General features: G+C 35.8%; 1 long non-coding RNA gene across 6 annotated transcripts in view; it reads left to right on the forward strand.

Annotated features, from left to right (window-relative positions):
* LOC116243591 (uncharacterized) overlaps window positions 1-23,519 on the forward strand; it is a 233,907-nt gene that overhangs the window by 163,325 nt on the left and 47,063 nt on the right. For all 6 annotated transcript variants that reach the window (XR_016470594.1, XR_016470598.1, XR_016470593.1 and 3 more), the window contains one exon: window positions 15,680-15,753. This is a non-coding gene — a long non-coding RNA (uncharacterized LOC116243591). The remainder of the gene's footprint in view (window positions 1-15,679; window positions 15,754-23,519) is intronic.

Here is a 23,519-nt window from a genome sequence, read left to right on the forward strand (position 1 = left end):
CTTCCTTTACAATAAAATATTACCATTAAATAGAGTTCACTTGAATTTCATATGCCTTACAATTTCAGAGGGATCATAATTAAAATAGCTACCTAGCGTGTGAGGTGAAAACTTTGCTTAATAACAACTACTACTATAGCTACCACAAAGTTATTGACTGGACCTGCTGTCCACCTGAAGAGCTCTGAAGAGATGGGTGTAGTCAGTGATAAGTTAGGTCACAGAGCCACATAGCAAGCAGTAGCATTTTAAATATGCTATACTCACAAAGACTATATTGATGATTTTATTTTTATGCCATATTTATTGTTTAAGGTAGATCACATTGATATTAACTGTAATTGTAGAAAAATGTGTATGTATATGAATGTGTAATTAAACTAAAGCACACGAAAACATATTCAGTACCTGCTTTATATTTTCTTCCTGCTTTAATGGAGAAGGAAACTATGGAGAGAATTTCACTCCAAACAGTACTAAGAACTTCCTAGTATGTTAGGAGAAACATATAGAATAGTATGCCACAGAACATGCCCCATCATATATGTTTGCATTTTTATAATTCCCACCTGATTTACCAGAGCCAGAGATTGGTTGCCTTTCTCAAAAAGTAACTTTCTGAGCCAGCTTTGTTAGATTGTTAGAATCGCAGCTTTGCTTCTCCTCAGGTGTGAAATTTGCTATTGTGCTCCCTTTCAGTCTCTTCATAGCAGAGATTTTGTCATGGCAGTTACAAGTGAGCATATGGAAGCAACAGCCTTTTAGACATCAGAAGCTGCGCCAACAGAACAGACCATATTAGTGGACTAGATAATGAATGCTTCTTTGTTAATAAATACCAAGTAAAATGTTCTGTCTGCGTGAAAACGCATGTAGTTTTCTATGCAAAACCGAGGGGAATCCTAACTTTCTGCCTGGGTAGGAAATGCGCACTCAAGTATGTGGCTGGCCTAAGATGCCTGTATGCTTCTGCATATTTTTGGATTTCTTTTTGATTAATGTTATACTTCAGTGCATCCATCTGTCCATGTACTAACTGCAGGTTTCAAAGAAAGGTAAGTGATATGCATCAATTAACAATGCAGGCAAAGTTTAAGATGTCAGCAAATTTTGGTAACTTCGATAGTAAAATGTTACCAGGAAGAGATAGTAAAAAGTTCATATAATTTTCAAAACAAGTTAAATTCATTTCATGAAGGTAATTAATAGAAACCTATGACTGAAAATAAAGAAAAAACACTTCTAGCTCTGCCTGCTCCATACAATCGGGAAAACACAGGAGAGAGACATAAGACATCATATTGCCTATCAGCCTCAGCAGGACTTGGATGGGTAACTGCAGTAATTTCCCAGAGAATAAGTGAATAATTTCAGAGTAGTTTGGCAGGTCTGAAGTTCACAAAGTAACAACTATGTCTCTATTTTACCACAGATGCTTTTTAATCTACCTGGGAAACTCGGCTTCAGAACAGAAGCTTCTAGTTTTCCTAAAGCTGTACTTTCAAATTTGTTTTGAGTGGTGGATGCATTGTCTGTGTTGGGTTTGGAAATGCAAGCTATTAACCTAGAAGTTATTGAGTGAAATGATAAAAACCAAAAAAGCCTGTTTTTTTTTTTTTTAAAAAAAAAGTAAACCATGCAGTTTAGCAACCACTAAACCAGCTAACAAACAGAAGATTTAAATTGCTTCACAATGCCAGTTGCTTGCAGAATACCTGCTATTCTCTTGATAGGTTAAAAAATAATCTATTTGCAGCTCTAAGGTTGAAGAATGCAATGAATTTAGTAAGCTCAAGCCTCACTGCACTTGTCTTTCATGCTACCGAATGTGTCCCTTTAAGATATTATACTGTTTCACACCTGATTGGATAAAGAATTTAAGTAAATCCTCTCTCACAGTCTATCTGTTATTAGGTCTCTTATCATTTCTTAATGTTGAAACATGTACGTGTCAATACCCAAGAGGCATCTGGAAAATATTTATGAAAATTGTCCTGGTCAGAGCTTTTAAATCTTTATTTGAATATCTGAGGAAGACTTGGGCTTTATACTTCACAGAAAAAAAGAATCTAGAGTGCTTATCTGCCAACAATGCTCTATACTATAGTGTACTCCTTTGAAAATAGTGGTTAATGACATAAAAAGGATCAGTAAATTGCTACCTTAGGGCAATAGACTTGCACTGACTGAATTCGTCACTGGTGTAACTCCATTACAATTAATCAAATTACAGTTTATATAATTTGGCCCGGTGAGTCTTCAGATAATTTCTTCTGAAACAGAGGCTGAAGCACATATGGGCGCTGTATATTAAATAGTGATGCTCTATGACAAGTTTCTGAGTTCTAATGTAAAGTCCACTTGATTACAGAATATCTACAATGCAAGCATAAAATGTGCTTATACATCTGTGTCTTTCTTATAGACTGTACATTGCTAATGTCTAAATTATCTCAATATTATTATGTTCTTACGTAGTGCATTTTATCTTCAGTTTATAACTTCATTAAAGCTATGTAGCTGTGGTGCATTCAACCAAATTTCAATTCATACATATGTTTACAAAAGCAACAAAATAAATGTATACCTGTATATATGGGCATAGATACTGCGGATTTGGCAAGCATTTGTAACGTTTTTGCACTCTAAATAATTCAGCGCGTTTAGAGGTATTTGAAACAAAAACTGCCTTGGGATATCAGTAGGTCATACATTCAGTGAGAATCGGCTTCTCCATTAACTAGCACTGGCACTGAATCAATATAGTGTGAGTTATGCTGGCAGTTTGTTCAGTTTAGCTTCATAAAAATGTGAAATAAATATCCAAATTCACAATGGCTTATCTAAGGCAGAAAGAAACTCATTGACTAATTTTGCATATGAAATTGATGAAGGATGATGAAAAGAACAGAGCTTAGGACCTTGGAAAATACTTCAAGGATAGGATTTGGTGCAAAAAAAGTTAACGAGCATTATAATTTTCCTTGTTGTTTTTATTATTATTAATCAGAGTTCATTTCTTTCTTGCTTCCTCGTGTTTTCTTTTTGTTGTTCTTACAGAATTAAGATCTGTACATTAGGATCCCATGCCTGCAAAATTCACTGAAACTCTGTAAACCACTGTGGTGTCTAAGAACATATACATTAGGGAGTGGAAATTTCTGCTTTGCGTGCTGATAAAGTTTCTGCCAAACTGTCACAAAGAGGAGGCTAAATTAAATTATATTAATGACGCGTGTCTGAGGTTGCAGAATCTCACACCAGATCAACTCTGATGTACTTCAACATGTCTGTGTTTCTGTTAATGTGTGTGCAAATGATTCCATACCCTGGTCAGATCAGAAGTGCTTAGCATCAGGATGTGTTACGTTCTTTTCCACTTATAAACTGTCTTCTACAACAAACTGACCTTTCTCTGAATAGGTCAACAGCTTACAGAGCACAGGGACCACCATCTGACCTATGCTACACTGACAAATTTCTGGAGTATCTTCAGTTATGTCAGTACAGCAACTGCAGTTTGTACTGGTGTGAGAGCAGACATTTCCCTGGGAGCTGCTTTCAAGTATCTACATAAATATGAAAGTTTAGAAAGTATAATTCGATTTATTTCTTTGCAGAGGTAATCAAATAAACAAAGGCTTTAAATGTAGCACTTAAACTGAACTAGAGAAAGGTAATGGCCAGGATAGAGAAGATTGACTTGTAGATGAAGAAGTCTTCTAACCCGTAGCCTTAAATATTGCAATTTGCCTTTGTGTTGGAGACAGCTGTCTACTGGGACAGTTATCGAAATCATTTTCCAAGGCTACATGATTGTGCGTGGATAAAGAGAGTCATCTGTTTTGTATTTATTTTACAGTCTGTTTAGCAGAAAATATCAGTGGAAGTTCTATTTAAAAAAAAAAAAAAAAAAAAAGGAAAATAAAATGAGCATACTTTGAATTAAGAATGGATATTACTGACAAACTTCATTACAGATGATTGGTGCAAAATTGACGCTACGTGTTACTTGACAATTTTTCTCTCATTGAAATTAAAGAAATTTAGGATGCTTTCAAACAAAGCTGTGTCTAATTTTCTAGAAGTGCACTCATCTGCCTTGAGGGACCTTCATAAAAGTCTATTTATGATAAACCCCTTGAAGCATAAAGTTTTCAGACATGTAGAATGTTAGCAACTATAAAGAAAAAACACGTCTGTTTAATTCAGATCATTTCCCAATTTGCATAAACTAAAGGTTTGCTTTTTTTCCCCTTCAAGATTCCCATTTTCAGTGTTTTATTGCAGAGAAGCAAGCAAACAGAAATGAACGCATTTACTTAGATATGTATTAAATACCAAGCTCAGGGCAACTGACCTAATCTTACAAAATGTGCTAAGCTTGTCTTTGCATGACATAAGCATTCCAAAGCAAGTCCCCAGGTACTTATTCAGTCCAGCATTAGATCCCAGGTAATGTATGTTAGTTCACGTGCATTTAGGACTGCTCTTTTGTGTTAATTCAGCCTTTCTGCCAGCCTGACAGCTGATTTCAGAGCAATGAGGAGCGGTGCTTTGGTGGGAGGCATGCAATCTGGCAGTTTGACAATGCAAGCCAAACAATTCTACTATGTATCTCATTACATATCTGTGTAATGTATGGCCTTACTGAGTGAAACATGCTAGTACCTTCAGTGCTTCTCCTTTTTTTTTTTTTTTTTTTTTTTTTGAGTTGGGACAAAAAAAAGAAAGGTGCTGTCAAAAAGAATAAACTACGGAATAAACTACAGTCCCTAATCTCATACACAGTAGTGTCATTATGCAATTATTTCTCCTTTCAAAACTGCAGATTCTTATCCCCTACCTTTTATCCTTTAATGTTCCATAAGTTATGAATCTAAAACTTAAGGCAGACCAAAGATCATGTTACGGCACATAAATACTGAAGATATATGTTCTGTATATTTAGATGTAGTTTTAACATAGAGTATGTTCTAAAATGAGGTTTCTTCTAATTGGTGAATGACTTTAATTTCATGGCACCACACATGTAGTAGCATTACATCTGACACGTAGTACCTTACTAGAAACATAATACAAGTATAATCCAGTAAGGCAAAATACAAAACTAAAGAGCCAGTAAAAGTGAGATAAAAGCACTTAATCCTATGACCTTTAAAAATGAAACATAGCAGAGATTACCAAAGTACAGTATGCTTCTTGTATGTTATATGTATTTTTCTTGATTAGCTACAAACTTGTGTGTTTATTCATACTGAGTTGAAGTAATAACTAGATTTTTAGTAAATAGGGTTCAGTAAATTAAAGGATATCTTGTGTTTTATTCCCTGCTAAATGTCATTGAACAGATAAGATTGACTTTTTTTCTTCTTGTGACCCAATCTTTATTTTCACTATTATACTTCTCAAGAGTTTTCTATGTAAGTATGGTGATCTGCATGTGAATGTTGGGCTCAGTTGCATGTTGTGGTAGTTAAAAGTCATGATTTTCACAAAATTCTGTGCAAAAGATTCTAGTTCCTTTCCTTTTTTCCCAATATAGTGTATGTAAGGCAGCTGTAAGAAAGAAACCAGGTACCTGTATCTGTTTTATGTAGTACTGTGCACGATGATCGTGCCCTGCTGTTCAGACACATAGTGTATGTTTGGGCTTACTTAGTTGATATAGTGTTGCTCTGGGCTACATTTCATCATCTTGCAGTACAGGTCAAAGACTTTGGACCTTGCTACACATGTCCACATAAACAGCCTTCTAGTAATTAATATGATCACTAATTATGTACTAATTAAAAGCTCAGCAATGCCATCAAAATTTTAGTAATATGCTAAAATACTTGGGAAAGTTTCAGGAAGTCAGAAACAGTGGCTCTTTTCTTGATACGCGTGCACCTGAATCTCTTCACTGATTCTCAGCAACTCATCATGATCTAGACAGTAGTGCTCCTTGAAATCTCTTTAAGTATACAGCTATTCTTAATCTTCATGGGTATTGTACTTGTATGTATACTGGTTTAGTTTTTTTTGCTTTATTCAGAAAAGAATGTATAGATAGTTATCATTAAATAGAAATATTTTCTACTTTCTGCAGTGTTAAAAAAATAATTTTTTAACTTTATCTCTAGAGAACAACCAAGCAGAGAAACATATTGCTATCATCTTTTTAATACAAGCAATCTGGAAAGATAGATACTATGCTCTGTTACTGCACTTTGTGCACAAACATGATATAGACCTTATTAATGTTTACACTATAAACTCTAATTTACTGACATGCAATTACTGAGCAGTTTCTGAAGACAGACAACTGAAATACAAGATTTGTGTTCTTGCTTCATATATTACTAATTTGTCTTTGGAAAAAAAAAAGACAGGATTGCTGGTAAGCCTCTTTGTTAATATTTTAATTGTATATTATCAACTGGTCAGATTGGTTTCAAACTGCATACTGAATTTAAGGAATGTTTGAGAGATTAAGGTAATTGAGGAAGAGATAACTTGGTAGGATACACTGTCTAGAAGTATGGATTTTTGTAAAGGCTGTCTTTTAACAATAGCCACTGAACAGCAATGGAGCAGTGAGGAGTGTCTATATAAACAAATATGTATGTTTATAAACTTAGCATACACATATTCTATAGGTAAACACAATTCCTTATAAAATAACTATCAGTAAAGGTGAGAGTTTCCTCACTAGTGCGGATCCAAGATTAGGCCATAGTTACTGTCAACATTTTGACTTTGAGGAGTGGAGTTGAATCAAAATCTAAACTTTCAGCCTGTGCTGTGTCTTATGGTTATTGATAACGGTGAGCTTGTTCCTGTTTGTTTTCCTTGGATAACAGCACCATGCATCTTACCTGCTCCAGAAGGAAGACATTTATCAAGGATAACTAAGTGATGAAATCCAGATTTTACTCCCTACCCTAAAATGACCTTTTAAAAAGTGCATACTTGGGTGCTATAGTTTCTATTGATTTCTACTAATGTCTTTTTATCCTTTATAGCACCATGAAAACTCTGTGAAATTTACTCCTGTAAATCACACAGGCTAATAATTTCACTTAATAAGGGCAAAACTTCTCATTTTGCTGTTTTTCAGAGAGCTAAACAAAATGCATGAGGGAAGCAGATTTTGCTAGCTGTGTTTATAGAATCTGTGATTCAAATGTAAATTTGAGAATTCTATTTCATAATTAGTATTTCCTACAGATATGATCTGATAAGCTACAGCAGTGCCTGAAATGAACGGTAGAGATTAAAAATAAGTAATAATAATTATAACAAAGAAACAATGAAAAATAAACTCCAGGAAAACAAACAAGCAAAAACAACTTAAAGCCTGAGCATTATGAAATATGAGCTTGGCAAGCAAATGTGTTCATGTGTTCAGTTACAATAGTGTTTTATCATTTGGCTTATGAAAAGCGACTTCTTCTCTTTTTGCAACGAAAGAATTGTAGTAGTCTCCAGTGTGTAGCCTCCAGGCTGATAAATTCAGTGCCTCAATGAGTAGGTGACTGAAAGGTCATCCAACTGACAAACTGTCCTGTATATCTTTACAGATATGTAACACATTGATTGACTGCTAAGATACATATTAGTTGTGATATAAACCATATGTCTTCTTACTTTAGGCTATGGAGTTGTCAGGTACAGGTGACATATAATGATCTGCGGTGTTGCAAGCCCAGAGATGAAGTGACTGAATGAAGAAAGGCTTCATTTGAAAAGCTGGGGACATACCAAAAGTTTCAGCAATTCATTCAGTTATGCACACAATTGTAAACTCACAAAAATTAAATAAAATTCCTGGACTTGAGAAATAGGATTGTCATCTTGAAATATGTCTGTCTTTAAGATTTCTGGTACATTATCTTCTGACCAGGCCAGTATTCAGAAGAAAAGATTCCCTTGGAAGACTTGGGCATTGTTGTTTGCAACATTTGTCCTAACAGAGTGGTTGGGTGGCTCTTTCCTCTTTCATCTAATTAACTGTCTGTGAAATCCCTAGCATTTGTTTCAACTTGGTTCCTGAGGCAAAAGGAGTTTTCTTGCAAGTTCTTTCTTTGTGAGAAACTAAAGATCAGTGATTAATCTGCTCTTTTTTTGATTCAAGAAAAATCTTAAATATTTTCCTTCCAAAAAGCAGTTAAAGAATAGTCTTCCTTTTCAGTTATCAAAGTAGTCAGCCTATGTTCTCACCCCTTCAAAGTAAGCCTCTCACTTTCACATACTTTCTCAGTGGAAGAGTAGAAGACTCCATACTCTGAGATTCACCCATCAGCTGTTCTTATACTTTTTTTATTCTTTCCAGAAAATCTTGGCAGCCATTTGAATTTTTTCCTATAAACACAAATGGAGCACTGCGTCCTGGCCGGGGGCTCCCAGTACAGGAAGGACATGGAGCTCTTGAAGCAAGTCCAGAGGAGGGCCACTAAAATGATCAGAGGGCTGGAGCACCTCTCCTATGAGGAAAGGTTGAGGGAACTGGGCTTGCTTAGCTTGGAGAAGAGAAGGCTCTGGGGAGACCTCATTGTGGCCTTCCAGTACTTGAAGGGAACATATAAACAGGAGGGGGAGCAGCTGTTTATGAGAGTAGATAGTGATAGGACGAGGGGGAATGGTTTTAAACTGAGACAGGTCCTGCCCTGGATATTAGGAGGAAGTTTTTCACAGAGGGTGGTGATGCACTGGAACAGGTTGCCCAAGGAGGCTGTGGATGCCCCATCCTTGGAGGCATTCAAGGCCAGGCTGGATGTGGCTCTGGGCAGCCTGGTCTGGTGGTTGGTGACCCTGCACACAGTAGGGAGGGGTTGAAACTAGATGACCATTTTGGTCCCTTTCAACCCAGGCCATTCAAGATTCTATGAATTACTATGAAATGTCACATAAATCTCACCAGGCTTTTGGATAAACTTGTCAAGTTAGAAATCTTGTTGTCAAGAAAAAAAAAAAAAAAATTAATGTGTATGCTATTACTGAAGCTATCACTATACGGAAGTAATTTTAGCCATCATGCATTCTGGTTAGTTTCTTGTTTTGCCTGAGCTGCTTGACATACAGAAGAAATATGTTACATTTGGAATTCCAACTACTGTATGCTGAGTTTGTATCATTTCAGTATAGTATCTTTTGAACACAGTGCTATGGGATACACTTGTGCTGTCTTTTCCCTCTCTCCACGTACATATGGTGCTTTTAAAAAGGACTGAGAACCAGGACACAAAATTTTTCATGTGTCTTTTATTTTAAATGAACTTATTAACAATGGTCTTATAAGCCATTCGTCATTATTAGTACTGTTTGGAGATAGAACATTCCTTCCCTTTGTTTTCACTGAATTTCTGTCTTTGTTTTCAGTGAATTTCTATCTTGTAGAAAATGCCAGATTGACAGCCTTGAAAACTGAAATCCCACTGTTTATCTTCAGGCAGCAGTAGTATAGTCAATGACAGCACAAACATCCTCTCTGCCTCATCAATATGCCTGAAGTGTCAGTGGAGGTAGTTCAGTCTCCATGGCCATTAAATCCTGTTGATTCCATCAATAAGGATGCCAGTTACTGAAAGATGTCATAGTGACTTTGTGATCCGAATGACTGCTCAAAAGACACTGGATTGAGACACCAAATTCATCTCACATACTTCAGCACATATACGATGGTAATGGCTTTCATTCGCAGTGAATCTGGGATGGATTCAAAAAAGCCTCTCAGATTTAAAGCTTTCTAAAATTCAATAACCATTCCCCTGAGCCACACAGTCCCTTCACTTACTTGAGAAACTTGTTCATGTTTTTTAACAGGTTCTTTTTCATGTATGAGGTCTTTATTGTTTTCAGTAGCTTTCTATCAGTAGGAGATAGGATCTGTGGGGCACGTGAATAAGACTACAGAAGGATTTACGTGAGTATAGAAAACTGCATACCATCTGCTACTGCTGCACATTTGATTTGTGCTGCTAAACAAGGGGCAGGTACCTGTCCTTATTCTGAGTTCTGACATTGCTTTCCCCATCAACACAGGGTTTTGAAATCATGAAAAAGTGTGAAATGAGCTTGGGGAGCAGTCAGCAAAGCTGTCTTTCTTCTTACCTCAGTTTCCCTTATTAGAAACTGAGGTTAGTAATGCTTGGTGAGATATGATGTAAAAAATTGTAAAAAGTATTGCTGCGACATAATTAAGCTATCCACTAATAGATTAAAATAACAGGGAGAGCAAGATAATTAGTTGTGATAAGCCTTACAGACCACTGGAATGTGATGTAGATTGTTTGCTGTCAAGAAAAACCTGTGGAAAACATACATGCTTATTAGTTACCAGGCAATATTTAACCAAACTAGTATGTGGAACAGATGCTGCTCAGCAAAGGGTGCTTTTGTCTAATAATCATTTTGAGCTTAAAGAAAAAAAAAAGTTGATAGCTTATCTAGATGTTTGACTTTTTTTTTTTTTTTTTGGTATCCTGTGACTTCCATACATGAAGTGAGAGTTAATTATATATATGCACAGTTTTCACTGGCACGGCTTTGTGAATAGAGTGCGAAAATGCTCCATCAACACTCCAAACTCACATGAGAACTCTGGCTGAAGAAGAAATGCTTCAGAGCTTCATTTACTTTAGAAGGTAGTTGCACACGTGCTTCAGGATATCCGTAGTATCTTGCAGGGGATACAAAGAGGATTGCATCTGTTTCTGCTGTTGATAAAAATACTGCCCATTGCCATCATTTTGATGGTAGTTGCACCGTCTTTCTCCAAATTGCTGTAGTGAAGTTATTTTTGAAAATTACAAGTTTCCAGAACTCAAACTTATTTTATATCAGCATCCAATTAGGTATGGACAATCTGTTTCGTAGACAGAAGGCAAGGTTTCCAGCTGCTGCATGCTGACTGCTGCAGTTGTTAGGGCAGGTGTCAGATGTGAGCCTGTCCCACCTACATAGCCACGGTGCGGGTCGGTCTCTGACACTGTTGCCCTCAGGGCAAGAAAGCTTGGAAGGGGCAGAGTGCCTCAATACCCCAAATGAAATGCTCTGATTATTTCTTGCTTACCAGAAGTACACAGAGACTCTGGGGCAACTCTTAGCCAGGTTTCTGCTTTGATTCTGTTGTTAGGGGAATCCATCTTTCCTCTTAAAACATGCAGGTAAATCACTGGTGATCCTCTTGTTCCTCAGATAAGTCCAACATTTGGTCTCATTAAAGATGCTCCAAAACTATTCTGGATATCTCAGAAATCTCCGAATTCTGTTGACATTCCTGACATTTATATCATTTCTAGCATATTTTATTCTTGCTTGTGTCTTTAGCAAGAGTGAAAACATTGCCACACTGAATATATTTTCAGTTGTGTCACATGGCCCAACAAGCTGTGGCTGAAAAAATTTGAAATCTTTCTCCATTGATATGAATGAGATTTGTAGTTTGGAGATGGGTAAATGATGGGAAGGAAATAAAACTTGGCTTTTAATAGTTCTTTGAATTACAAACTTTTGAATTAACAGGACTCGTTCACTCATTCTGGGGGGTACGTGCAGCTGTCAGAACAAGCTGTAAGGACAGGTGTGGGAATGCACAGATGTGCAATTTGAGACAGTGCTGATCATAAACTGCTGCTGGCCACACCATCAGCTTCAGTTGTATTAAAATGCATACCTCTTATGGTAAACTGAGTTTTACCAGCATTGAATTAATTCAGGAAGGGTCGAAGCCAAACTTGGCTGCTAGAACGTACAATTTTCAAACAGTGCAGTTAGTCACTGTTACTGGGAGCCTTTCGTTAAGGCATCATTGCGTGTTCAAGCCAAGTCCAGCAGAAGTTCTGATTTAAAGCTGTTCTCTGCCAAGTTGTGGGCTGTTTGGAGGCAAGCAACACTGATACTGTGCTAATGAATGACAAAATTTATGCAGTTCCTTCCCCAATAGAAACTGATTACATTGGTTAAGCAATTAGAGAGCTTTGCTTCTGTGTTTGTTGGTCTGGAGAACTAGTCTTTTCCTGGATATGAGCAGTGCTCGCACCTTGTCCTGTGAGGCACAGCTGGAATAACCACCCTTGGTTCTATACAGTCCAAACTGAGATGGCCTGATTTGTGCCAGCTGAGGATCCCTGCGTCAAGGACCTGGTTGTGTTCCCATGAGATTAGTGTTAAAAGTCTTACTGACTTTTGTGTGATATCTGTTCTCAAATGCAACAGAGACTATGGAGAAAGTTGCAGTTGCTTTGTACATGGATAGCATAGCACAGTGTGTTGTACATTTTTTTTTTCTAGGGCACTAGCACTGCATTAGTATTTATCATTTCCAATCTTGCAAGTTCTCCCACATTCTTAACCTTAAACCATATAAAGTTTTGTTAAACAAATGTATTGAATCTACATTAATTTCATTAGGTCTGTGCCCTAAATAATATATTTTTATTGTAAAAATGGCACATTTAATTTATGTCCACTTATAAATAATTTATTAGTAATCAGTAAATGATTAATAGACATCCTCCCCTTTAGTTATTTAAGGCAGTGTTGAGTAGGACAGTAAGAGCTAATGCATGCTACGATGTATAAGTGCTATGAAAAAACGGATAGCATCTTCTAGTAATGTATTTTAATATTATTTATACATGTCTCTCTCATACGTTATACAGTAGTGTGCCTTGCAGTAATTTTTCTTGAGAAAGCAATGCCTATACTCATTATCCATGTGTCCAAAATTGTCATCTTAGTTTATAGTGATGCTGGTACTTACTATTTACCTTTTTAAAACATTAATGCTGTTTACTTAATCACTGTCTGGATGAGTGTAATGAGGAAGGAGAGCAGCTCTGAGTTAATCCTGCAGACAGTACATGGGCTTGCTGCACCCATTTGGGGCCTCCAGCCCCAGTTGGAGCACAGAGCTGGCCTGCAGAGAACTGAAAAGATGTGGTGTCCCAGAAGGAATTAAAATACAAAGCTCAACTTTCAGCATTTCACAGTGAATGCAGATAATGCTGCTTCATGAATTTGATTGCCGTGCTCCTATCTCTCTCTTTTTTTTTTTTTTTTTGCCATAAAATACATGGCTCTAAATGCATTAAAAGGAGCAAAATCTCAGAGTTCAAAGCTTTTCTAGAGTTCTCGCTTCTTTATTATAGATTTGTAACAGTTTGTTGAGTATTCCAAATTATTTAAAATGTGACCTTGTAGTAAATATTATTTTTGTCTTTAAGTGTCAAAGTAACACAGAATCATCCAGCTTCCTTTTTAAAATGCACCCTAGAAAGCCACTGGCATAGTAATCATAGTGATTATTCATTAGTATCAAGTGGCAAGTTTCTAGTACAGAAAAATAAATAAGTTTAATGAAAATGCAGTGACAGGAAAATAAGGAAACAGAATTGAACAACTGATATTTTAATATCTCGATTTTCTCATTGAAAGTTAATGGGTGCTTTTAAACTGACTTCGCATGGAATACGGTCAGTCCAATAACTGCTGTCTGCTGATGTACTCAGGACAATTGCAGATAACTTAAGTAGCACTGTGATTGATGGTGTGTGCTGTTCCAGACTCGCAGTACAGGATTCGGTGATGATACATAATGATGCTTCCCTGTACTCATTTCAGATCTGGGCTATAGTTGTAACAGGAAAATATAATAATAAATGCATTCCAGATATGTCTCCAAACGATGCATCCTTAAACTGATACTTTTAAAATGAGCTGGCAAGGTAGCAGCACAGTGGGACTCAGGACTTTGCACTTTGAAAGGTTTATCTGTATCATGCCACAAGGTAGACTGTTTTTAGCTTGACTAAGCACTAACAAACCTACATGACATTTTGAGTGGAAATCATTTGAATTCATACAGCTGAGAGCTGGCAGACAGAGCTTGTGCTTGTCTATACCCTAGATTTTCAGCATAGATCTACCAGGAAAGAAATAAGGAAAATGCATGGGTTTCTGTGAACTACTCTGTTCAGTTTAGTTTCCCATGGACAGGTGTCCATTAGTACCAGAACTGTCACATCTTGTACTCAAACTGACACAGCAGGGCAAAGAAGCAATTATGATGTATATCCTTCATTTTTAAAGGTATATATTTCACTGTAACATATAAAATTCATCTGGCATTTTAGATTATATTTAAAAGTTGTCCTAAAAACTCTTGTGGATGAAATAATGATTTTAAGAGATTGCTGTTAGAAAAAAAATGTGCATATCTTTCAATTAGTTCTCGAGCTTTTGATGAATGAATGTTCTAACAACGTAGCTTTTAAAACACTGCTTTTCAGTTCTCTGGAGTTGAGGACTGTCAGATTTCAAGTGGAAGGAGATGATTTGAGATTCTTTAAGTTTGGCTTTAAGTTTGTACTCAAGGGGAGAAAAATGCAGGTCTTGAGATTCCGTTGTCTATTTTTTCTCTTACTGTGACTTCTTACTTTGTCTTCATTATAACCTAGTTTCCACTCTCTCTTTTGGTGAATTGCTGGTAATTTACACACGCTTGTTTGTTGTTTGGTAGAGGTTTTTCTCTGTTGCATTTAGTTTACTAGTAAGAATAGTTTCATCTATTTGTTCCTTTTTACTGTTTTTTGAAAATATGGACAGTGAAGCATTTTCCTAAGATGGCAATGGGAATCCTCCACAGGCTCTGGGAAAACAGTAGAAATAAATGTGAATAATCACAGCATTAGAATACAAAGTTCTGTGATTTTTTTGTTTGTTTGTTTGTTGTTGTTGTTGTATTTTGTAGATATGTGTATAAAAGTAAATGGACAATTGATTACTACTAGAAATGAGCATTCTTGCAAGACGCATAATCTACTTTATGAAATTTTGACATCTGAAATTTGTAAGGCATTAGAAGATTTTAAGATTAAAACGTTTAAAGAAAGCAGATGGCTTCATCCTAATTAATTTAGTGAAATTTATTTAGTATGAAGAAGGGAGAAAGCTAACTGTCTCCAGCATAAAAGCTTTGTAAATGCATTAGCTCCCAAGAGGCCAGCAATCTGAACATTGCCATTGTGCTTATTAGATGAATTAGATATTGTCTTCGTTCCTTAAAAACTGTGAGATAGAATAACTTCTGAAGTTCTTCTAATGCAGAAGGATGAGCAGGCATCCACTTTTGTATTGCAATAGCATTACTTTGTAGCAGTGAAAGTTTGATTCAGCCCCATCTTTCACTCCCGTATTGTCTATCAAGGTTTTAGAATATTGTAAAGATCTATTTTCAATTCAAATCAGTCTTCAACAAAGATCTGCTTGTAGTAGATGTAAGTGTACAGATGTCTCCTTCATGTGCATTGTGAAAAGTATTGCACAGTCTTGGATTGTGCGTTGGACCGGCTTTCGAACATGCAGAACTGGAGAGGGTTGAGGCAGAGTCAAGGAGCATACGTAATGTTTCTGTGCTCATCATTACACCAGTCAGCAAGTACTTTTTCACTTGTAATTTTAGATAACATCCTAGTGGAAGCCATTTTCCTGAGAACTATACAGCACAGAATTACAGGTTTCTATTGCTATGGTGCTTGTTTCCTAATCCGCCTGAGATAAATTTTGCACTGTCGTGAGTGCACTCAACAGTACAAGATTCTATGCTGTGCAGTTTTTTATCAGTTTTTATTGAAGATAACTATATTGGTAAATCCTGTTTGTTTTTTTTCAAAAAGGTTTTTCTTATTCCTAGATTCACAAACATTAGATGAGAAGAATGCATGTGATCTTCGAATCTGAATTCATCTGTATGTGGACCATGGACAGGTAGGCATATATTTTGAAAGATATTATATTTTACAGCCATTTAAGCAGTAGTGAGTTTTACACCTTCCATGGTAGTCTGTTACAGTGTTTAATTATCTAGAATAATTTTGAACAAAAATTGGTGTACTTGGCCTCATTAATGTAAGGCAAAGAAGGGCTTTTTTACAGCAACCCCCAGACAGGATTTGTAAACATCAACTTCATTTTTATTTGGTACAAAGCACATTAACAGCAGCAGCAGAGAGAGAGCTAAAATTTTACAAGTAGAGAATTAATCACAGCGGGTGATGACAGGCTGGTAAAGTGTCTCATTAGTAAAAGAATAACAAGGAGTTTAATGGAGAGTCAGTGTTTTGTAAGTATAATAGCCTGGGTTTTCAAAAAGGATTGGTGATTTGGAAATGCCTCTAGTTTTGATACCAATTCAAACCAGACAGATTTCTGAAGGCATTAAGAACATTTTTCTGCAGCTGCTTTAAAGTTTTTGGAGGGTGAGCTTGCCAAAGACAGACTGTCATTTCAGTCTGAGACACAGTCCTTGACTAAAACATTCCTAGTTTCATAGTGTTTTAGGATGGACCAGCATGCTTTTAAGAAGCAGAATTGCAGCTGATATAAAATATCCTGGACCCAGACACATAGAACAGTGGCAGATTACAGTGACTGACATATTCTCCCTGTTGTGAACTTTTTGCTGTAGAAAAACACTGTATCATTCTAAGTGAGAGCTACTGTTATGTGGAAGCTTAAACCTCCTCCCCATTCTGCAACAATAGCACTTACACGATGCAGCTTTGTGGAAAGGCTTTGTTCTAAACATGCAGTCTGCTTGCAACAAACGTCACTAGTGCAAGTTCTGTTCTAGAAAAGGGCATAAAAAATACAGATGGCAGAAGAAGGAGACATAACCATAAAAGACAAGAACAAGCTGTAACTTAAAGAGACAACTTGGAAGCTGGAAGACCTGAGGAAGAGATTCCTGTATTCTTTTAGCTGTTTTGAGGATGAGCCAGGGCTCATGCATGCTGAGTAGTTTACTCTTGTTAAGTATAGCTAATCCTTTCAAACAGATTATCTGTTTAAAAAAAAAAAAAAAAAAAAAAAAAAAAAGTGTGTGTATATATATATTTTTTTTTCTTAAAGCTTCTGTGATACAGATAAAAATATTATTTTGATTGGCCTTGAATCCCATAAGTACTTTTTTCTCAACTACTAAACATATCATCTATACAGTTATGTAATAATAATACAATTTACTGCAGGTAAGCATGGTGTGATGTTTTATTTATATTTTACTGTTGAGACGTGACAGAATGATGTTTCTGCTGCTTCCAGGTTTCACTCATTAGAGTGAGCAGGATAGTGGGCACAGATTCTTGTAATACCATCAGGCTAAAGCGTAAGGGGAATTTAAGCAGTGCCTAATTCTTAGAGGCCCTCACCTGGTGTAAACTGTAGCTACAAGTTAGGAGACTAAATAATATAGGAAGAAGCATGCACCAAAACCAGTTAATGAAATCCAGTCTGATAGTGCAAGAAAACTGAACTTTTTCTTTGATATTCCCTCCCTGCAAAGTTTATCAAAGTCAAGTAAGAATTTTGACACCACCCCCTATCTATTGAAGTCATAGTGAAAAAATTTCAGTATTCATTGTATATCCAAATTATTTCTAGATGTTCAGTTCATAATAAATCTACTTAGAGTGCTTTGTTCTGATGAACTCATTTAAATGTATTATATTAAAAAAATGCATTTTCAGAGGCTTCTCTAGACACTTCTTAATCGGTTGTCATGGTGATGTCACTGATTACAGTTTTTAATGTCCCATTTGAAGATTATGCACTACTTAATGATCCAAAAAGTAGGTTCTAATCTCTTTTTTCTTTTTCTTTTTCTTTCTTTTTTTCTTTTTTCTTTTTTTTTTTGTTCAAATCTTTCATGGAATGAATTACAGAGGTTAGTCAATAGTAAAAAATAATGACAAATACAAATCATACAATGTAAAGGATGATTTCCTTACAATATTTTACATAAAGTACATTTTCAGTAAACATAGCGATAAAATAGAAAAGTTGTAATCACCAAAAATGGGTATATGGGTAAAGAACACCTGAAATATCCTTGTGTAAGGATTGTCTTCATCTCTCTTTAAAATTACAAAATGGTAATGGTCTGCAGAGCATGTGAAATTATTTTATATTTAAGAAGAATTTGTTGTGACATATTTCTCAGTTCCTGGCTGGACTGTCACTTCGACTTAGTTAGCTTTGCAAGCTGCAGCAGAGATCTAACTGGAAATTCAGTTTCAGCTTCACCTGAGCGTGCTCCACATTTTGGGGAAAAAAAGTTCTTGTTACCTTCCCATCTTTAAAGGGTAAAATGTCATGCATGGTTCCTCTAAAAAGTTTAAAAGCATTCCTTTCATCAACAATATTTTAAATTTCAAGAGATATTTTTGTACACTTTTGTAATCTTTATAGGTGTTGCAGACTGTAATCTTTCCTACATGCACATTCTTCTTGTCTATCCAGATAGTCTGAACAAAACAAGAACCTCCTGTTACAATACAAACTACTGTGTTCTCAAGTAGGGACAACATAACTTTTCTTTAAAAATCAATTTTCATTAAGGTCCATTTCCCAAAAATTATTTGGGAAAATTACATGGAATACCTGTGAAGTCAAGAGAATTGTAAATGACATTGGATGCACTTATATCAGTATGTAGATTTGGAGAAAAGGAGGTCACTTTAAAGCTCATTTCCTGGATGTTTTTAATTGTTCTGCTTGGGTTCGCACCACGTGTAATTCCAGAGCACGTGAGCTTGATTCCATTCTATTTAACCTCAAGCAACAGATCTTTTTGAAATCCAATGAATGTTCATCCACAGGACCTTCCTAAAGATAATCCAGGATAAATCTTCCGAAACGTGTGTAACATGAATGTCAAGTCCTCAAGTAACAGCTGCTTTTGTCACCTCATCCTCTACTGTCTCCTAGTGTAAATATAGCAATAGTGTTTCAGACTGCTGTCAGCACTGTGCATGTGTACCTTTGGAGATTGCTTATCAGGACTGTAGTATTTAGCCTGCTGAGCCCCTGCTCAGTACTGCAGAGCTGTTTGCCTCCTCGTATCTTGCTTTCTGTTCTGCTTCCATTCTGCCTTGCATTCATCAAATTCTGCAGCCCTTATGCTGATTTGTAGCACACTGAAGTCAAGGAATTAGATGAGTGAACTGTTTGTTTATTAGGAAGGGAATTGTAAAAGTAGAGAATGGAATGAGAGTGGGAAAGAATAAGGAAAAACAAAGGAGAAAAAGGAATGATAGAGAAAAGAAATACAATGAACATTTTTCATTGTTGCAGATTAAAATGAGAGGAAAAGGAAATGCACATTCTATTATATACTCTGTTTTGGAAAGTTTTTGCTATGTTTGAAAGAGACCTATCTCATTCTGGCTATAACTGGTCTTCAGAGATTTTTTTGGTCTTGCTTACAAAATGGTTTCCATTACCATAACATTGAGTCAGTCTTTAATGTTTCTATTCTCAGAAGGTACAGAGGTTATATTAGCCCCATTGAACAAATGAAGACCTCTATACACAGAAGGAAAGAAAAAAAAACACCTTGATTCCTAGAGGCTAAGTGCCTTTTCATAGGTCAAACTCAGGAAATTGAAGCATGAGCTTTCCTCATTAGAGTGTAGTGCTTTGTGATAGCTTTTGATATTCTTCCATCTTGTACAATTCTCCATGTTATGTGAGAGGAACAGAATGATTATCATTTCTTAACGAGCTTATAGTTTCTGCTGTAAAAAAGAGAAAACAAACAAACAAGAAAAAACAAAAAACAAAAAACAAAATAGTTAGTACTTTCACAAATACCTCATCTGCCTCGTCAGTATGATGTCCTTCCTATCTGTCTCAGGCTGTCAGGTCCTTAGAGAAATCACGATGATCTCTTCATTTATTCAGGCCTAGTGGTGAACCATTTTGTTTCCTCCTTACTAATTTCACAACTTCATACTTGCTTGCTATACACAAGCACACACAGTGTGCATGTAGTCATTGCTGTGTCCAATCAAGAGAGCAACCTACTTAGAAAGTAATCTTCATTTCATATTCACAAAATAAAGGTACATTTATGGTCATACAATGGCTTGTTTAGGCCAAATGTAGGTCATTACATTTCTGTGAAGTACTCATCACTTCATAGCTTTATATGCTGACCTCTCATATTACAACATTTCATACTAATTTATGCATTTTTTCTCTCTCTTTTTTTATTCTTTCATCCAACCACTGGAAATTTAATTCACCATTGTGGATTGAGTGGCATGCATTCACTCTAATGGTCAAGTGATTAGCTCTTCAGGATGGCATACAGATCTTAAAACAAATATATTTATTTGTCATTGAATATTCAGAGAAGATCATGATCTTAATTACATTTCAGCAATAAGATACATGACAGAAAGTTGATTTTTCCCTCTAAACTTGAGACTCTTTCCATACTGGCATTCAATTTGATTAATGTTTACATTAACTGCAATTTATTGGTCACTTGCTCAGCAGAAGCTTTCCAAAGAAAGATTATAAATGCTAATATGTTACTATTTACATCCCCATAAAACATCCACGGATTACAAATTGGAAAATACAGGACTAATTAACACTGATCAGCAGATGTGTATGCTGATGTGATATATTGGGAAAATCTGATTTTCAGCTTCATTTAGTCAGAATCAACATGTTGATCATTATTATGAGTGACTGAGCAGACATTAAAACATAATGGTAAAACCCCGTTTATACATTCAGTCTTGTTTCCCTGTAGCTCTAAGTAGGTAGAAATAGGATTAAGTTTCAGATGTATCTATTTTGCATTGAATTTGAAAATGAAATTTTATTTACATAACTGTGTAAATAAAGATACTTGGAATCTTTCTCAAGTTAGTATGGTAAATCAGTCCATGGACGATATTGACAAGACAGGTTCACACAGGCCTAGAAATACTTTCAGTATAGAAGAAAACTGAAATTGCCCTTTTTTGATATACTGTTCTTAGGTAATTTTAATGTGATTAGAATAGGAGATAAGAGATATCACAACATAACTAAATCAAGAAGGAAAAAAACCTTAAGACAATTGATATGTTCATTACAGGTGTAGTACAATAGAAAAGGAAGAGCTTCCAGTTCCAATGAACAAAATGTATCAAAGGAAAAAAAACACTTTATTCTTGTTTTGAACTAGAATGTTTAGACGCAATTGTGCCATATGCTAGTGGGCAGCAAGACTAAGGCAGATGTGAAGGTTTGTGAGAGGAACACACAGAAATGAGAAATTAGAATGAAGAAACCGGCTGGTCATACTTGCAGCCCATAATCAGCAAGGAGCACATCATTCCTGTTTACTCGTAGGAATTGCTGGAAAATGAATAGCATTAAACATTCAGCAACATTATTCCTTTTCTATGTCTGCACAAATTTTTAATGGTTGTGATGTCCAAAATAATTTGTATAGATTTTAAAGCTGGGAAGTATTTTCACTCATGCTTTAGCAAGACAGCCCAATAAATGCAATTTCTGAATACCCCCCTAAAAGTCTTAATTGGACTATTTTTGAATCAGTTTGAGATTAAATTTTAAATTGGTGGCAACTTCCTTCATGATGTAACAGATTAAGTTTTTGCCTCCTATATGGTATCCCAGAAAACGTGTGCCTGTTTTGTCAGATACAGCTTTGCCAGTGCATGCACGCTCACATACAAGTGCCTATTTTTCTGTCAACACGAGTGATATGATTTATATATATATTTATGTATATACATATACACATATATGTATTTAATAGTACGCATATATCTCAGTTTTACATTCTTGGCTTTTCAGTTGTGCTAATACAGTGAGTTCTATTGTTGGCACTTTTAAGGTCTCACATACCTACCAGTCTGTACCTCCCATATGTACCAGTTCAGCCTTCAATCTCCCCACCTTCTTTGAAGTTTCCTTCTCACAAGCTCTAAAAGTCTTTCAGAAAGGAGAAAAATGTCATTTTTTCTCGTCTGTTGTGAACAAGGTTCAGGTCATCCATGCAGTCTGTTCCTCTACCATAATTTCTTTCCTTTTAACAGGTTGGGAATGCTCTGCCAGAAGATAAAAGCAAAAGAAGGAGATTCATGAACTCAAAGAGCTTTTTTTTTCTGCCTGGCCCAAGCATTTCAAATTTTATTAACCTCTTCTATTATCTGATTTATTATTCCTGTATATTGTGCCTTGGTTGGGCCATTAGTTAATGGTGTTGCTATCAGAAACAAAGCAAGACTGACATAAGAAAGGAGAGATCTGTCTTTCATTCCTGGTCAGGTGAACAAAATATGGCAAGCTGATGTGTGTCGTTAGCAACTTTGCTAACCAGAAATTCCTTCTAAACATTTCTGACTGCATTCCCCAGATTTTGACAAATGCTTTGGCCATAAAAGAGTTTTTAGCTTCAAAATGATTTCTATACAGTATTTCTGTACAAGAATAGTATTTCCTCTAATCTGACTTTCTCACAAAGAAAATTTCTACTGGATTTTCAGTAAAAATGAGTTTAAATTCTTCTCTTGATCTGAAGCATTATGCTTCAGAAATTATGCTCTCACCACAAATCTCTGTTTGGAATCAGGTATAGTAACATCCACTGACTTGTTTTCTGAGTTCATCCAAAAGGAAATAATTATTCTGGAGGAATATGTAGTACAGATATTAGATTAATCAGTTATTCATTTGTCAAATGGGAATACATAAAAGAAAACACACTCTTTATATTTCTACATTTAATTAATATATTATGGAAACAATTGCGTTTTCTTACAAAAGGGAAAAACTTACTCCGGTACTTATCAGTACTTTTTATTTATTCAACAATGTAGATTTAATTCCCTCTTCCTCTTCTGTTGTACTTGACCAGCAACCAAACCAGAGTCTCAGAAACAAAAGTTAAGGAATTTCATCCCTTTGTGCTACAGAGTCTATAGGGAGTAACAATGCATTCTTCTGAAGAAATGCTGCTGAAGACATAAAATTATTTCCCTAGCAGTCAGACCACTACAAAGCTGCATCTATTCTCTGCCTAGTTCTGTGCATTTTGAAGTGCTTAGCTAAAGCTGGCCTCTGCTAATAGTGATCCTTCTCAGTTTTGTTTTATGCCAGAAGTTCCATACAGGAATGACAGAACTGTATATGCATATTAGCCGTTCATATATCTCCAATCCTTTTGACCAATTTAATTTTATATTAAGGCTTCTGAATAGGAATAATGAGTTTTCCAAGAAACTTTTCATATAAAAATGAAAATGATAGGCATCTGTCTTCACTGAACACAGAATAGTTGCCTGCAGATCAGTGAAAATCTGCTGTTTTCGTCAGTTGAAGAGCTTTAATATATTTGTTTCTGCTTTTAATTCACATTTTCAGTTACTTTGTTGAGATAGAGGCAAATACCAGGTAGAAATATAGTTGGGGGAAAAAAAAACAAAAAAACAAACAAAAAAAACCCTAACTTATCTACATACTTGTAATTAAAATATAGCAATCTCAAGTCAAGGATATGGGAGCCAGCAAAGAAAAGAGCTTTCTCAGTGAGGTACTTTGTGGAGTTTAGGGCCTTTAGAAGAGCACTTTTTTTAACCCAAAGTCATACAATTATACAGGTTCATCATACTGCTCATACAGTGTTCAGATGCTTGACTTTTGAATGCTTGCCTCTGTAGTGTTAA

Source organism: Phasianus colchicus, chromosome 13 (genome assembly GCF_987193195.1).
Source record: "Phasianus colchicus chromosome 13, bPhaCol1.hap1.1, whole genome shotgun sequence".
NCBI lineage: Eukaryota > Metazoa > Chordata > Aves > Galliformes > Phasianidae > Phasianus > Phasianus colchicus.